Below are 18171 nucleotides of genomic sequence, written 5' to 3'. Positions count from 1 at the left end.
TATCAATAAGTTCTGCAACTCAACCCATCAGTGTCATCTCCTTGTGCACCTCTGAACTATTTCCAGCACCGCTGTTTTTTAATTTCTCCCTTAAAATTCTGTGCTGCTTGTACCAGCACATCTGGAGTTTCACCATGACAAATTTGTAGAGACCAAACATCAGGTTAGTTTTCCCACTACAATCCACAGATCAAACAGAAGTTTTCCAGAGAAGAATAACTGGTTTAAGCTAGAAAACAGTGCATAAGGTAATGATATGACCAGGAGCATGTCCTTCATTTCATTATTTGGACTGTAATTTCACCCCTCAAGGCCAACTTAGAGTTTTACTGTGAAATCCTAACACGTTTCAGGAAATCACTATCCTCTGGCATATCACTGTGTACCTACTCAAAAGCATGTAGAACAGGCACTGTCTTTTTTTAAAATAAACTAACACAACTGTAGATTGTAGCCACACCTTCTGCTTGCCCAATTTGGCTCCCTGCAACTTATTTCTCTAAAGCACACATGTCAGATGCACATAATGGGATTTCCAGGGAGTGATCTACACTTAGGCTCATAAATATTTGGACAGAGACAACTTTTTCTGTTCTGTAAATTACCACGACAAATTTTAAGTGAAACGACTCAGATGCAGTCAAAATGCAGACTTTCAGTTTTAATTCAGTGGGTTGAACAAAAACATTGCGCAACAATGTGAGGAACTAAAGCATTTTCTTGGCTTTATTGGATAGGTACAGTGAAGACTGACAGGAAAGCAGAGGGAGAGGTAGAGAGGGAAAGACATGCAGCAAAGGGCCACAGGTCAGAGTCAAACCTGGACTAGCTGCTCTCAGCCATACGACATAGGGCGATCGTGGCTCAAGAGTTTGGAGCCCGCCTTGTAATCGGAAGGTTGCCGGTTCGAGCCCCGGCTCGGACAGTCTCGGTCGTTGTGTCCTTGGGCAAGACACTTCGCCTACTGGTGTTGGCCAGAAGGGCCGATGGCGCGATATGGCAGCCTCGCTTCTGTCAGTCTGCCCCAGGGCAGCTGTGGCTACAACTGTAGCTTGCCTCCACCAGTGTGTGGATGACTGGGTATGTAAAGCGCTTTGGGGTCCTTAGGCGGGGCTAGTAAAAGCACCATTTACCATATTGTAACCTGCTCACCCCACTGAGCTAAATCAACTGGAACTAAAGCATTTTTAAAACAGTCCCTTAATTCTCAAAAGTAATTGGACAATAACTGAAGACCTGAAAATAAAATGTTCATTTTAAATACTTGGTTGAAAACCCTTTGCTGGCAATGATAGACTGAGGTCTTGAACTCATGGACATCACCAGATTCTGGGTTTCCTCCTTTTTGATGCTCTGTCAGGCCTTTTGCTGTTTGTTTGTGGGCCTTTCTGTATGTTCCACTTCTTTGCTTTAATAAACTCCTTGGTTGCTTTGGCTGTATGTTTTGGGTTATCGTCCATTTGTATTATTAAATGCCGCCGAATCGATTTGACTGTATTTAGCTGGATTTGAGCAGACAGTATGTCTCTGAACACCTCAGAATTCATTTGGCTGCTTCTGTCCTGTGTCACATCATCAGTAAACACTAGTGTCCCAGTGCCACGGGCAGCAATGCACGGCCAAACCATCACACTGCCTCCGCAGTGTTTTACAGATGATGTGGTTGGCTTTGGATCACGAGCTGTTCCACGCCTTCTCCATACTTTTTTCATTGCTCTGGTAGAGGTTGATCTTGGTTTCATCTGTCCAAAGAATGTTTTTCCAGAAGTGTGCTGGCTTTTTTTAGTGCAGTCTAGCCTTCTGTTCTTCAGGCATATGATAGCTTGCACCTTAAGTGAACTCTCTGTATTTACTTTCATGCAGTCTTCTCTTTATGGTAAACTTGGATATGGATACATCCTTGTTGTTCACTTGGTTGGCTGTTGTAAAGGGGTTTCTCTTCACCATGGAAATGATTCTGTGATCATCCACTATCGTCGTCTTCCGTGGACATCCAGGTCTTTATGAATTGCTGAGTTCACCAGTGCGTTCTTTCTTTCTCAGGATGTACCAAATTGTAGATTTTGCCACTCCTGATATTGTAGCAATTTCTCTGGTGTGTTTTTTCTGTTTTCACAGCTTAAGGATGGGTTGTTTCACCTGCATGGAGAGCTCCTTTCACTGATTGTTTTCTGTTCACGTCAAAATCTTCCAAATGCAAGCACCACACCTTAAATCAACTCCAGACCAGTCTGCTTAATTGATAATGACATAAGGAAGGAATTGCTCACAGCTGTTCAGGAAATAGCCTTTGAGTCAGTTGTCTAATTACTTTGGTCCCTTTTAAAAGAGGGTGGCACATGCTGAAGCTAAACCCTTCATCCAGTTTGAACGTGGATACTCTCTAAAGAAAGCGGAGAGTCTACACATTATGTTCATGTACATTATATAACTATAGGTCAATTTTGTTTAGTAAATAGGTAAAAAAATAAAACTTGTGTCAGTGTCCAAATATATATTGAGCTAACTGTAAAAATGGTAGTAGTTCAGTGTTTCAGGGCTTCACAAGGAGACTAACCTGAGGTGGTGGTTGGCTAAATTAAAATTATGAAAGGCTTTTGCTTTTTATGACCAGAGTTCGAAAACTCATTGGTCACATTGTATATCTACATGTTACCTTTCCCTACAGCATTTTGGGTCTTCAACAGCTCCTGATAAAATATCTGGCTGCTCAATACTTGTAGAATTTTTAGTTGCTAAGTTTGACTGACTTTATTTCTGAAACTCTTTGGTGATTAAGTACTGGTCATATTTTTTAGAAAGTAAACACTATCTAAAGCAGACCACCATCACAAAATTGCTGCTGTTACCCCCAGATGAGATATCTGTGGTCAGGATCAGCTCTCACCTCAGCCAGCCTTTTCATGTCTTTCTCTAATCTCTCATACTGGGACCAGAAGCCCTTGCAGAGACCTTAACTGGAATGTGACAAGTCATGAGACTGCAAATGCTGCATCCCTCCCTCCCGCTCTATTTCTCTCTTTCATTCACACACCGGAAAACAGCTATAAACTGAAAGATATGAGACACAATAGTAGCTGACCCAGGTCATCTGAAATACCTGAGGTGTGTTTGATTTATCACACAGAATACAATGGCATTGCTGTAAAACTGGAAAGTCCGTATGGCAGGAAGGATAAATCAAGAAAACTGTTGCAATGAAACACATGTTCAGTCCAAGAAGCGATCTATTTTAATTTTTAAAAAAGTGCTGCACATGTTACATAATGATCCACTTCTGCCATTTCATGGGAGGCTGACGCTAAAAGAATGTGATGATTACATCGCTCATAAATCATCAGTGGCAATGAGCGGGTAGTGTCAACAGCTCAAGTTAGCCTGTAAAAGGTCTTGCCTGGCCTGCAGATTTAATCCAACATGACTTTTGCATGTCAGGATCCCATTTGCAACTCCGGACGAAATCTCCTCTGCCGACTGAGGTCAAGTAAAATAATATGTGGGCAGATTTGGAAAGCAACTGATATGGATCCAAATGGCAGATGACAGCAGCAGCAGAGAGCACTAATGTGTGTGTGTGTGTGTGTGTGTGTGTGTGTGTGTGTTTGTGTGTGTGTGTGCATGTATCCAAAGAGAGAGTGTGTTTTGTCAAGTGTTTTCCTTCTATGTGTCTGTGTGCATGTGCCCGCACATTCCGTGAAAGGAGATCCATCATCTGGGTCATATTACAAAGCAGCGGGGATCCACAGTCAATTCCGGCTGATGGATGAAAAGACGACCCAAGATGGCAGCTATGTCAATAACAGGCACAGTTTCTGCTGACATCTGCCAGCCTCGAACCCTCACCCTCTCACCCCATTAGCTCCATTTTATACATTATACCAAGCAGATGTGACTCCTGCTCACATCTGTCACAGCCATGACCCTTCACTGTCTCTGGGGTTTGTGTTGTTTGGATTTTAATTTGGTTATTTAGTTCCGTTAAAAAAAGGGAAATAAATTCAGCATTAATACATGATTTTTTTCCTCCTCCTGCTACAATAGGTCCACTTCAAAATAAATAAATAAGTAACTTAATAAAAATACCATTAATTGAGCAAAAAGTGCTTATCCAAAGATAAGATCATGTTGATAGATAATGCTACAAAAAATAAAAAAATAAATAAATAGATAAAATAATATCAAAACTGTAAAGTAGCAAAATTACCACCCCACTTCAAAAACTGTTGCGACGTTTTTTTGAATTGGCGTGTAAACAGAATACAATGATTTGGAAATATCATAAACCTATATTTTATATTTTGCTACAGAACACAGAAACATATTAGATGTTTAAACTAAGAAATTTTGCCATTTCATAAAAAGTATTATCTCTTTTAGAATTTGATGGCAGCAACACAAGGGGAAAACAAAACGAAATGTTACTAAATGATAAAAAGAAACAGCACGAGGAACATTTCCCAACTAATTCAGTAAGCAGTTCTCCGTGCCATCCACAAATGAAGGTTAAAGGACTATCGCACAAAACTGTGGTCAGACAAATTGAAATTATTTTTTGAAAATGTGGATGCCAGGTCTTTTGGATTAAAGAAGAGAGGCACTATCCCACTTGAGCCTTTGGTATTGGAACATCGGGAAAGGCTATATATATTAAAAGGCATGTACAGATTTTAGAGCAGCATATGCTTTGATCCAGATCATGTCTTTTTTACAGCCTTGACAACACTAAACCACATACTGCAACTGAGCATGGCTTTCAATTACGTTGAAAACCCAGAACTGTTGAGCAGTTAGAATCATCAGGTACAACATTCCTCTCACAAACTCCTCCTCAAACTCCCGATTGTTTGCTACATGTTGCTATAAAAGTGACTGGTAAGCATGTCATGCTTACTCCACAGTGGTAAGCATAGCACAGCTCTACTTTTGTGACATTTGTTGTTGCCATCAAATTAAAAATCAGGATAAATGTATTTTGTCCTGTCTTCCTTCTCTCACCCCTCGCTGAGGCTTCCTGTTTCTTCCTGTTAAAAAGGAGTTTTTCCTTCCCACTGTTGCCAAAGTGCTTGCTCATATGGGGTCATATTATTGTTGGGTTTTTCTCTGTATTTATTATTGTAGGGTCTACCTTACAATAAAGCTGTTGTTGTGATTTGGCACTGTCTAAATAAAACTGAATTGAAATGAATTGAAATGAATGATAATAAAATTAGGCATGCTGACTGACTGGTAAATGCAGAAATAAATTACTCTTTTATGTCTTATCTTATAAATTAGTAGGTGTTTAAATTAAGTTTATTATTTTTGTATGATCTAATTGAAATATAATTCTATTTATTGAGTAGTAATTATTTTCTTTTTTTTAAATTTTGGCTGTTTCACTCCTCCATGCACTACTCACAGCCGCTTGCCAAACAAACCCCCAAAATAGCTGCAGCCCTAAACTGTATATTACTGTAATTAAATTACTTTTGCTGAAAAGCTTTTTCTAAATTACAGTTTGGACATGGTTCATGAAAGTATGCGCACACAACTTGATTTGATTTTCCATTCTGGAGGATCATGAAACTGCAAAGTGTGTGCACAAAGCAGCATAAATCAGAAAAAGTTGACATGGCTAAATTGAAACACATGTTCAATCCCACTACATGCTCATTTAAACATTAAACTAATAGAAAACACTCGGATTAGGTTACAAAGAGCTGCACACATGATAACAGTGTATCTCGGTTATTTCACATTGTTTAGCACAAGCTGAGATGTGATGATTACACGTTAAAGAGCAACAATCCGGGAGGCTCTAAGAGGCAAATTATGAAGGCCCGGTCATATTTTTAAGGTAGCACATTCTTGTACAAGAGGAGGATTTAGCTATCTAATATCTCTCCTGCAACTGAGAAGATATGAAAAGCAAAACTACTGATATGGCGCATGCCATGAGATTACTCGACTCTTGAGATGAGCGACAGAACAAGCAATGTGTAAATTTTCCACCTCATGATCCCACTTTTACTGTCATGACATGCTGTTATTGATTTAGTTGGAGGTTTGACTTTGACATGCATATTGCATGCACCCTGGAAAGTACTTTTTCTTAGAAGTACTTCTTCTTTTTGTGTCAGAATAAGAACAGAATACTTTATTAATCCCTGAGGAAATTATGTGGTCCCAGTAAGAACAACTAACTAACTAAACTAAATTAAATTAAATAATACAATATATTACAAAGTTAAAAATATATATATATAACAAAATAGCTCTAATAGATACAAATAGCTCTAAAAAATAAACAGAATATAACACAAATTAAATATATATGGTTGACATTGAAGTTCCACTCTTATCTTACTGTACTTTGTTGGAGGATGTGCAAATAATAAGTGTGTGCAAGTATTGCAGTGTGTACTTGTGCTTTACATGGAGGAACTGTATGGTGAGATAGCCACAGGCAGGAATGATTTCCTGTGTTGTACCAGCTGTTCATAAATCTATCAGAATTTGTATGGTTCCTTAGTTTCCACAAGGTATCTTCAGATCAGTGATTTACAAAATCAGACTGCACAATTACTATTCAACATGAAGTTATAATCAGTCTTATTTGTGTACTTAATGAACAATCACTGTCAGCGCTAATGTGGTAATAAATATGTTTTGGTTCCTGTGAGAGCCTTAAACGAAAGACCACCTCAGAGTTCACCATTCAAAAGCTTTTTTATGTAAACAAGTTGTAGCAGAAGATGTTCAGCTTCAAGTAGAAGTAACGTGATAGGGGTCTGATGCAGCTGGAGGATAGTGAACAGTAAACACTGAAGCTAATGTCAAAGAAGATGTTTCCTCTGATCCACTCATGCATGTAAAAGCCTTTTGAACCCATGGCAGACTTAGCTGCTAACAATGAAAACCATGTAATGTGACATTATTAGAGATTGTTAATGCACTGAGTTGCTACTGCTAAAAAGTACTTAATTGGTCCCATTTATATAAATATTGTATGTAATTCTAAACATACTAAACATATTAAGTGTTGTGTTTTTTATATCATTTATATTGACAAAATATAAACAAAGAAAAAAAGGATCCTTACCTGTTGGATTTACTGGGAATGATATTTGGACTCCATTAAAAATCAATAATTTCCTTCTTAATCTCTATGTGGGTGTTTATCAGCCAGATACTCAACTTTGTTAAATGTTGTTTGTTTTTAAATTGTTCTGCTGTATAGTTTTTGAGGTAATAATCACTGTACATAATCAATAACAGCTTAAGTTGATTTAATTTTGGTAAAAATTGGGTCAAGGTCACACCAAAGGCCCACAGTTCTTTATGGATCATCTTCAAACTTCATAACAATATACTAGGCCAATATCAAGAAACCATATTAACATCAAAAACATCATAAGATAAGATAAGAGATAAGATAAGATAAGATAAGAGATAAGATAAAACTTTATTAATCCCTCAGGTGGGTTCCTCTGGGAAATTCGGTTTCCAATAGCACAGCACCGACAGAAGTTACAGAACGTGAGCAGAATATTATATATATACACATATATAAATACAGAGACATATATAAATAAAAATACGAAAGGGATAAATAGAATAAATAGGAATAAAAATACAAGGGAATTGCACATTTCAAGTATTGAAGTCTATTGCACCGTTGACTATTAACAATAAGTATTGCACAGTGAAGTGAAGAGGCACTACAGCTTAGTTGTCCCCCCCTCCTTTGTCCTCCTGTTTCCCCCCCCTCTCCCCTCCAGTGAGGAGTAAAAAAGTCTGATGGCGTGTGGGACAAAGTGTCAGGGTTCCTGGGTCGGTGACCCAGTGTTTTCAGTTCTGTTCATGTTCAGTTTAGTTTGCCACACTAATGTTCCCACTTCCTGTTTTTTCCCATGTCAGCTTGTGTCATTAGTCAGATTATGTTCAGCCCTGTACTCACCCGTTTCCAATCATTGTCATCATTCAACCTGTGTATTTAAGCTCCTCGGTTTCACCAGTTCTTTGTCGTGTCATTGATGTTAATGTCGTCTCTCCGCATGTATGTTCAGATCAGTCAGCCAGCCATTCAGTTCTTCAGTCAGTCAGTCGTCCACCCAGTCAGCCATTTCAGTTCATGTTCTGTTCATCCAACCTACCTACAATAAACCCCATTATCCTGCACCGTGAGTCCAGCGTTTGGGTCATCTCTTCCTCGCCTCCACACACGACACTCCTGACACAAAGGAGTTTTTAAGTCTGTTGGTTCTTGTTTTGGGGAGAAGCAACCTGTCACTGACCAGACTCCTCTGGTTGTTTAAAAACTGTGACGTTTTGTGATGTTATTGTTACAACATGCTGACATCAGCCTGTTTTTATTACAACATGATATCTGACTTGACAATACCTAAAATGGCAGTCAAAGGTAACAGTTTATCCTGAAGTTACCTGGAAAAACCCAAATCCTGCTGGCTTTGTCAGATTAGCTTGGCTCCTGTTTGTTTTCCTTGTTTTTGTGCTTCAGTTGTGGCTCTCTGCCTGTGCCATGTTTTAGGATTTTGCATACATGGGTTTGGGAGCTTTGGGGTCCTTTAACCACTGTGTATACTGTGACAGTATATACCACTACTGTTTACTACTGTTTGTTTACTGTGTGCTTATACAAGTGGAAAATTGCGATTTGGGATGTTGTTCAGCACACATGCTGTTGATTGATTTAAAGAGATAAATCATTGTTTGTACCCAGTGGCAGGTGAAGTGTTGAGAAAAAAACCCTTGTCAACATGCAAACTGTGCACAAATCTATTCTGATGAATTTCATCACACTAATGGAGATGGAAAGTTTGCAAATTTGGAGTGACAGTGCAGAGGTTGATGCAACCTGCAGCTGGGGAATCAATAAACCAGTGGCTGGTAATCATCTGTCAGCAATCTGTGCTTCTGAATATTTGCTCAACTTTTCCCCCAAGTGTATATATCTGCCAGAGATACTCCATCTGGCGAACACTGTCTGTGTCATGAGACACTTGGCTCAACACACACACACACACACATACACTTAACCGCCATATCTGTGGCTCAGATGTCATTGTCCATCTTTGAGCTCTCCTTGATTTATACATATATGATTAACCAAGTATGAATTCCTGCCTGTGTATCCTTGCACATCCACAATGACACCGTCAACCAATTATTTTGCAGTTTACTAGTTAGAAAGGTTACCACGACCTCCAGACCTAATGACAGATCAGCATGTGAAACCAGCACACAGCTTTCACAGCTCCTCTATAAGGTAACCTCTAGCTCTAAGTGATGTGTTTGTGTGATAGAAGATTGATTGTTTTGTAAAGCAGCACAGCAGGACCAGAAACAACTCCAGTATTTCCAGTAAAATGATACTGGTTTTATGACCATCTCTGTCCTTCTATTATATAATAAGTTCTGGTACAACACTTAAAATTCAGTCCAAACAATTGAACTGACTCTAGTTTAAAAGAGTTCATAAATTGAACTGAACTATTCTTTATACATATATATATATGGCAAAATGGCCACAATAGTATGAAGGTACTTCCTGAAAAGCTAAATTTCATCTATTTATTTGTGATCACTAAAACAATTACTGTGCATCAGTGAAACCAAATGTAGTTCATTAAAGCCGGTCTTAATAAGGGACAGATGTTGGAAGAGCAGAAAGTCAGATTTCTTTCACATAGCAGACACAGGACCGATGCTTGTACACATTGTTTTGAATTATTTTAACACATAAGTTTTGTTTTCATTTGGATAGGTTGTAAAAACCAATATATATATATATATATATATATATATATATATATATATATATATATATATATATATATATATATATATATACATATATATATATATATATGTATATATTACATGAGTAGGATGAGGGACATACGGATTCTTTGATACCCATAATGACGGCGAAACAACTAGTAGCTCAGTGTTCCAACTTTCGAAAGAAGGGACTGCTCTCACAGCTAGAGATTGACGAGGTACAACATAAATGCTATGGTAAGGGGGAGCCAGGACGCCAGGTCAGGGGGGAGATATCATCACCCCCACCCGAGATTGGGTACCAAGCCCCAAGTGCGATAGGAGAACGATCGTTGAGTGCAAGAGGAACTGACCTAAAAGATAGGATCATGGCCAAGCTTGAAACCTGGATCCCCCGTAGCCGGTTACCAAGACTACGTGAAGTACCCTCAGAAGGTCTGCTAGATGATGTTAATGCAGCACTACGGATGATACCTACAGCCACGATTACGGAGACTATCAAGGTAGCACGGAGGGAGATTAGCCAACTATCGGAGTTGCAGAAAGGCACGATGAAGAACGTGCCCAAGAAGTACAGGAAGCTGTCCATACCTAAGGCCTTGGAAACTGCGAAGCAACGACTCACAGCTTTGGCCAGCCGCTTGAGGAGGTACACCAGAGAGATAGAAGGCAGGAGAATAAACCAGCTGTTCTCCACAGAACCAGCCAAGGTGTACTCTCAGTGGCAGGGGAACAATATGAGAACAGCACCACCAAGGCTGGAAACAGAACAATACTGGAAGAGCATAAGGGAGAAGGATGCAACCCATAACGGCAATGCTCAGTGGCTAGTGGATCTGAGGGCAGACCACAGCGACCTCCCTGAACAGGGTCCAGTAACCATCACAGTGGCAGATATCCAAGAAAGGGTCTCCAGTATGAAGTTGGACAGCACCAGGCCCTGATATGGTTCACGCCTACTGGCTGAAGAAGCTGACTGCACTCCACGAACACCTGGCAGCACAAATGAACAAGCTGCTAGTTGACGAGAGACACTCAGAATGGCTAACCGAAAGCCGGAGAGTCCTGATCCTCAAGGACCCCCAGAAGGGACCGGTCCCCTCCAACTACCGACCAATAACCTGCCTCAGTACCATGTGGAAGCTCCTGTCAGGCATCATAGCAGCTAAGATGAACAGGCACATGGGTCAATACATGAGTAGGGCACAGAAAGGGATTGGCAAGAATACCAGAGGCGCAAAACACCAGCTACTGGTAGACCGAGCAGTCAGCCGAGACTGCAAGACCAGACTGACCAATCTGTGCACTGCCTGGATTGATTACAAGAAGGCCTATGACTCAATGCCCCACACCTGGATCCTGGAATGCCTAGAATTGTACAAGATCAACAGGACCCTGAGAGCCTTCATCAGGAACTCAATGGGGATGTGGCGTACAACACTAGAGGCCAACTCCAAGCCCATAGCACAAGTCACCATCAAGTGCAGGATCTACCAAGGAGATGCCCTGTCCCCACTGCTGTTCTACATAGGCCTTAACCCCCTCAGTGAGATCATTGACAAGACTGGCTACGGATACCGACTACGGAATGGAGCAGTTGTCAGCCACCTCCGGTACATGGATGACATCAAGCTGTATGCCAAGAGTGAACGAGACATCAATTCACTGATCCACACCACCAGGATATACAGCAATGACATCAGAATGCCGTTCGGACTGGAGAAGTGTAGTCGGATGGTAACAAAGAGAGGGAAGGTAGTCAGAACTGAGGGGATTGAACTACCAGAAGGCAACATTGCAGACATAGAGGAGTACCTGGGAATCCCGCAGGCGAATGGGAACCATGAAGAGGCCGCTAGGAAAGTTGCAACCACCAAGTACCTGCAGAGGGTCAGGCAAGTCCTGAGGAGTCAGCTGAATGGTAAGAACAAGATCCGGGCTATCAACACCTACACCCTACCCGTGATCAGGTACCCTGCTGGGGTAATAGGCTGGCCAAAGGAGGAGATAGAAGCCACTGACATCAAGACAAGAAAGCTCCTTACCATGCATGGAGGGTTTCACTCCAAGTCCAGCATCCTGAGCCTGTACGGAAGGAGGCCGGGGACTGGTGAGTGTCAGCACCACAATCCAGGATGAGACAAGGAACATCCACGAATACATCACGAAGATGGCCCCAACTGACAGCGTGCTCAGTGAATACCTCAGGCAGCAGAAACCCAAGAAAGAGGAGGAAGGCGAGGAACCATCGTGGAAGGACAGGCCCCTGCACGGTATGTACCACCGGCAGATAGCGGAGGTGGCTGATACCCAGAAATCCTACCAGTGGCTGGACAAAGCTGGACCGAAAGACAGCACGGAGGCACTAATCATGGCAGCACAGGAACAAGCACTGAGCACAAGATCCATAGAGGCTGGGGTCTATCACACCAGGCAAGACCCCAGGTGCAGGCTGTGTAAAGATGCCCCAGAGACAATCCAGGACATAACAGCAGGGTGCAAGATGCTAGCAGGCAAGGCATACATGGAACGCCATAACCAAGTGGCCGGCATAGTGTACAGGAACATCTGTGCCGAGTATAAGCTGGAAGTCCCAAGGTCAAAATGGGAGATGCCCCCAAGGGTGATGGAGAATGACCAAGCTAAGATCCTGTGGGACTTCCAGATACAGACGGACAAAATGGTGGTGGATAACTAACCAGCCACAGTGGTGGTAGACAAACAGAAGAAGATGGTGATCGATGTAGCGGTTCCGAATGACAGCAACATCAAGAAGAAGGAACACAAGAAGCTTGAGAAATACCAAGGGCTCAGAGAAGAACTCGAGAAGATGTGGAGGGTGAAGGTGACGGTGGTCCCCGTGGTAATCGGAGCACTAGGTGCAGTGACTCCCAAACTAGGCGAGTGGCTCCAGCAGATCCCAGGAACAACATAGGAGATCTCTGTCCAGAAGAGCGCAGTCCTGGGAACAGCTAAGATACTGTGCAGGACCCTCAAGCTCCCAGGCCTCTGGCCACTTGCGATCCTCTGCTCCAAAGGCGTGTAGTCTAACCACTACGCTATCCAGCTGCTTAATATATATATATATGTATATATATGTATATATACATATATAGATATATAGATATACAGTATATATAAAACCTAATTTCACAAAGATAGAAAGACAACTATTTTATGATCCTAAAAAGGGGAATTTTGTTTCCATGTAAAAAGTTTTCATAGATTTCATAACTGTGGTTGGACCTTCTAGCTTGGTAATAATGTGGTAACAGTTGGTTAATAGAATAGAAACAATACGGCAGTGTTAGTTATTACCATTTAATAACCAAGCTAATATCCAAGTACTAACCAAGTAATAACCAAATAGTTATCTTGTATCAGCAGTGGTTATGAGTAATATTTTCAGAGTGTGTTGAATGTTAAAGCAGCAACAAGTAATGTTGTTGCTTTATTATTATTATTATGAGGTTACTACTACAAGTCAGTATATAACAACTTTATTACGCAGATATTACCCCTTTTTGTCTCATAGGCATACATTTGTTGTTATTCATGTATTTTTGACTTTTGTTGCCATGATGACAGGTCTCTCTTGGAAATGAGATTTTTAATCTCAATGAGATTTTTAAATAAAGGACTAATAATAAAATTGTTTCCGCATTGTTAACCCCAATTTCTGGTCTGTTGAGTATTCGGTTAGATAGATTTTACTGTAACATTACTCAACTATTGTTAATACAAGATAATTACATTGCTATTATCTGTCTATTACTTTAATCAAGAGGCAATAACTTACTATTTTCATATTCATTCTTTCTTATTTTATCGTATTACCCCAAAATGACTGGATTAAGGCCATTACACACTGAACGTGTTGCGTAAAAAAAAGACACGAAATTCTGAATTTTACGGATGCAAACTTGACGCATACAGTAACCTTTTTGTAATGTTTTTTTTTACAAAAATTCATCCTCACTGAAATGACGCGATGATGAGCTGGTCATGATCTTTGCAATGAGAGAAGAAAGAAACACCACTTCTGAGTTCATCCAATTCTCCGCAGAAGGCAGCAGCAGGGAGAATTTCATGGTTTGATCCAGGTGTGGAAGTTGCATCACAGCCGCTCTTGTACATATTTCAGGATGTCAGTGGGGAAGTTTGAACTCTTGTTAGCAGAGTTGGATCAGCTTACGAGGAGGTAGAGAAAGCATTTCAGAGAGCCAAGTGAGCTGGAGTAGTGTTAAGCTGTGTGTATGAGGTAAAACGGTATTTATTTTATTATTACAATGTCATTGCATATTCAGTACAAGTGCGTGAGTTGAGCTACGTTGCCAAAAAAAGTGATCTGATTGGTCAAATCTGTTCATTCGGATCCAAAACGTCGGAAAAATCATGCTGTGTTAAGAATAGGTGAGTCCGAAAAATATTTTTTAAGCAAGATATATACACACAGCTTTTACACACTTGGTGTGAAAGGGCCTTTAGAATGGAAAGTGGTACTGTTCCATGATTATTACAATTTTTAAACCAGGCTTTGGTGTGTGGTCCTTTATAAACAACCATTATACTTGACTGATTCCTTAGGAATGATGCGTGTAGAAATTTCAGTAATAGAATTTTTAATTACAGATCATATAATTAATCTAACTGCTGTCCCAAGAAGAGTCATTGTTATTTTAGTGGTTTTTACAAAATATACATTTGGTGCATCACAAAGGAGCAAGCATGAGTCTTGCATAATCAAGATGTGACCACGTACATTGTTTTCATTCCATTAGCGCAAGTAGGGGGCCAACGGGAGGCCAGCCAAAAGAAAGGAGTTGACGTAAAGCAAAATAGGTTGTCTGGCTATGTCTAAAGGCATAGCAAGATGTAGTAATGATTGTGGTAATGGCGTATGAACACTCTTATGAACAGTCGCTTATGAACAGTCTCCCATCCTATGTTTAATTAAAGAGACAAAAGAAGACACAGGAGCATCTTTATACTTTAAAAATACGTTTGGTTCACTTCAAAACTACAGAAAATAGTTCCAACTTGTTCAAAAAAAATCTGAATAATGAAGGATGATAGCTTTCTCTGGTTTATCAAAGCCTTTCTATACTCCCAGGCTGTGGTAGTGACAGCTGACATTACGGCATTTCTCTTCATGTTTACACTGAAACATGTTTAGACATCTGCAGGAGGTTGGAATTACAACATCAGACTCAAACGGGCTCTTATCTTCGTATCGGCACATTTAGGAAATATCAAAACATCACAGTATCTCAGATCTCACCTGGTCCTACCACCCAGTACTGTCAACACACCCAAAGTCCCTGAAAGTAGCCTGCACTCTTTCGCTCTGGGTGACAGCTCAACCAAACCCAGGTGCCAGTGAAACCTAGCTAAGTTTGTTCTGCGCAGCGACATTACAAAGGGTGAAGAATAATATGCAAGAGATGTGGGTGTCTGCTTTTTCTCTGGCTGCATTTTTGGAGTCATGCATCTTGCAGATAACCGGTGGGGATGTGAATGTGTGATGATTAAAGAGCAGGGTGCTATCTGCTTAGGATGTGTGTGGCTGTGTCAGGAAGGCAGTTTACTGTATATCTTGTTTTCATTTTTGCCTTTATTATATAGTCACAACTAGAGAAAGGGAAGCACAATACTACAGGAAATGTGGGTAAAGACAACAGGGGATCACAAAGTAAAGGTCTCATCATAAATCAAATCAATGACTCACTCCTGCTGGCATTTAAGCTCATGTAGTAATCACCATAGCCTCTCAGCTATACACCCCGTGCCTTGTTTTCTAACCTAAAAAATTAAGCAGAAGGAAGAAGAAGAGGAGGTATGTAGCTCCAAAAGATTAGGGAAAAGGATTTCAGGTCCGTTCTGTAACACTGCAGCAAGTATACTCAGAATTCCTGGGCCTTTCCTGATGGCTAAGCCCAGCAATTCATCCACTTGTGTGTAGTGACCTCATTCTTTTGGTCACTACACAGAGCTCATGAGCATAGGTGAGTGTTGGAATGTAGAAAGATTAAATCAGAAGCTTTGCCTTCTCTCTCCACAGCAGTCTCATACTACACAATACCAACATAGCTGAATACTCTCATTATAGGGAACGACTCTCCTCCAACCGAGAGGAAGCAATCCACCATTTTTCAGCAGAGGACCATGACCTCAGACTTGGAGGAGTTGACTCACACTCAGCTGCAAACAGACACATCATGTGCTGAACATCACGTTCTGATAGCCAACAAAAGGAAGGGATCCAGTCCTGAGATTCCCTAAACAGACTCCCTGGATCCAGTGGATATGCTTTGATAAAGTCCAGCCCCTTTTCCGAACTTTGATCCCAGAATCATTCCCATTCCAACTGTAGCTACAACTAGATACACTACTTTTGGATCCTTTGCCACTGGAGAGGTGCCTTTCCGAGTCCCAAAAATCACACTGTAATGCCAGGGGTGATGACACCAAGCTTGCAGCTTCCAATGTGTGTGTCTTGAGTGGACAGCTACTGAATTTAGGTGGTGGACATATGGAACCCTGTTATTCATTCAGGCTGTGTCCAGCCAAGCCCCATGGCTAATGGCCCAAACAGCAAATGCTCACCAACCAGAGTTTTACCCATTAAAAATAACATTTAGAAAGTTTAATAGCCATCTAATTTAATTATTTCTTTAAACATTATGCTGTCAAGTGGTGCAAAGGGAAGAAACTATCTTTTTCACGTCAATTCATGGAAGTGTTAAAAAGCCCATGGAGCCTTAAGTAAGCAATTTTTAAAAGGGTTGAAAATAAACAGCTGGAAATATGCAGCCGCAAAATTACTCTCTGCTCTCTTTTGCCCACAGAAGTTCTCACAAATTGGGTCACAACATCTTGGCTGTGCCATGGGTCCACACCTCATTGAGATTTTATGCTACTGAAGCTCTTTGTGTTTTGAGTCTCAGCTGGTTTTGTTGTGGCTGTTTTTTATCCAGACTTTGTGCAAATTACATACATTTTTGTTGTTTATGTGATATGTTATCACTAGTAGGCTATAAGCAATAACCAAAGCCTATTTCTGTGGAACCTCCTCTTCTCTTGTCTCTTGTATGTGTTCAGTTTTTCTCAACAGAATAAGGGAAAGAAGCGAACAAAGGAGAAAGTAAAAAGCTAATTGCTGTTCAATGCACATTGACTTTTAGCCCTACTGGGGGCGCTGACAGCTTGCAGAGCGACCAAAAACCACCTATGTGCTTCTGAGCCACCAGAATACAAAATGACCGGCATGAATGAATCCACTTTAAGGCTCAGAGTGTGAATATATGGTCCACGTGAAAATGGATGTGATTATTCAAGTCTATGTATGTGTGTTGAGGTGTAGGACATATGCCTAAGCAAACACACACCACACACACAGCCCACCGCAGTTGATAGCTCCTGCTTGGTGGAAATGTATCAGTTTCAAGATTGAGAAATTATTTGATTATAAAATAGCGTTGACTGTGTGTTCTTCTACAACTCATGCCAGCTCCCGGATTCATACGCCAGCAGGCCGAGCCCAGCAATTTGTGTGGGAGTCAATGTGTGTGTGTGTTTTTGTGTGTATCCGCCTGTGTGTTAGAGTCAGGAAATAGAAAAAGGGAGTGAGGCTGAGATTGAAAAATTGCTAATGCATGCATTTACATAAACACCAGAGCTCCATCACTGGCGTACGTGTTTGTACGTGTGTGTTTGTGTGCATGTGTTTTTGCGTGTGCATTCCTGAGAGGACTCTGAGTTGATCAAAGCTTCTGACACCCCAGGCAGTGTCCTCCTGAGGGAGCCAGCTGTCAGATCTGGGATCAGAGATCAGCCGCTTCTGTCCTCCCTCCTCTTCACTCTCTGTGGGGTCTGTCACAGCAAGTTAGCACTTCGCCAGAGGCACTAATCAACAATCAGATTAAGCTCTCTTGAAATGATAGCTGGGACGGCTGGCAACCAGGACAGACATGTCCAAAGAAAAAAGTAGCCAAAGGAGTCCCATTGATTCTTCTATTAACTTTCCTTGTCAGTGGCCATTTGCGCTGCACTGCTAATCACCTCTAAACCTCAGATGTTGACAACCATGTTGCGTTAAGCATCCTAAGACCGCGTCTTTTCGGAGTCTAAATGCTTTTTCAGTTTAAAAACACAAACAAACAAAGAAGCACTAACGAGGGCTTACTATTAATTCTTTAAAGTGATTGGTGTATCTGTTCTACCAGGTTTTTCAATCAAGCATAATGTCTGTGTTTTCGCGAAGAGGATTTACAAGAAGAAAACATGCTGAATTTTTCTCATTTTAGACATAAAGAGATGACAAAACTAAATGTCAGTTAGCTTTTGGAGGCTTAGTGTAGGTTGTTTGTCCTAGAGTACATAAATAAT

This window comes from Oreochromis niloticus, linkage group LG5 (genome assembly GCF_001858045.2).
Source record: "Oreochromis niloticus isolate F11D_XX linkage group LG5, O_niloticus_UMD_NMBU, whole genome shotgun sequence".
In the NCBI taxonomy this organism is placed as follows: domain Eukaryota; kingdom Metazoa; phylum Chordata; class Actinopteri; order Cichliformes; family Cichlidae; genus Oreochromis; species Oreochromis niloticus.
This window is presented reverse-complemented; position numbering follows the sequence as displayed.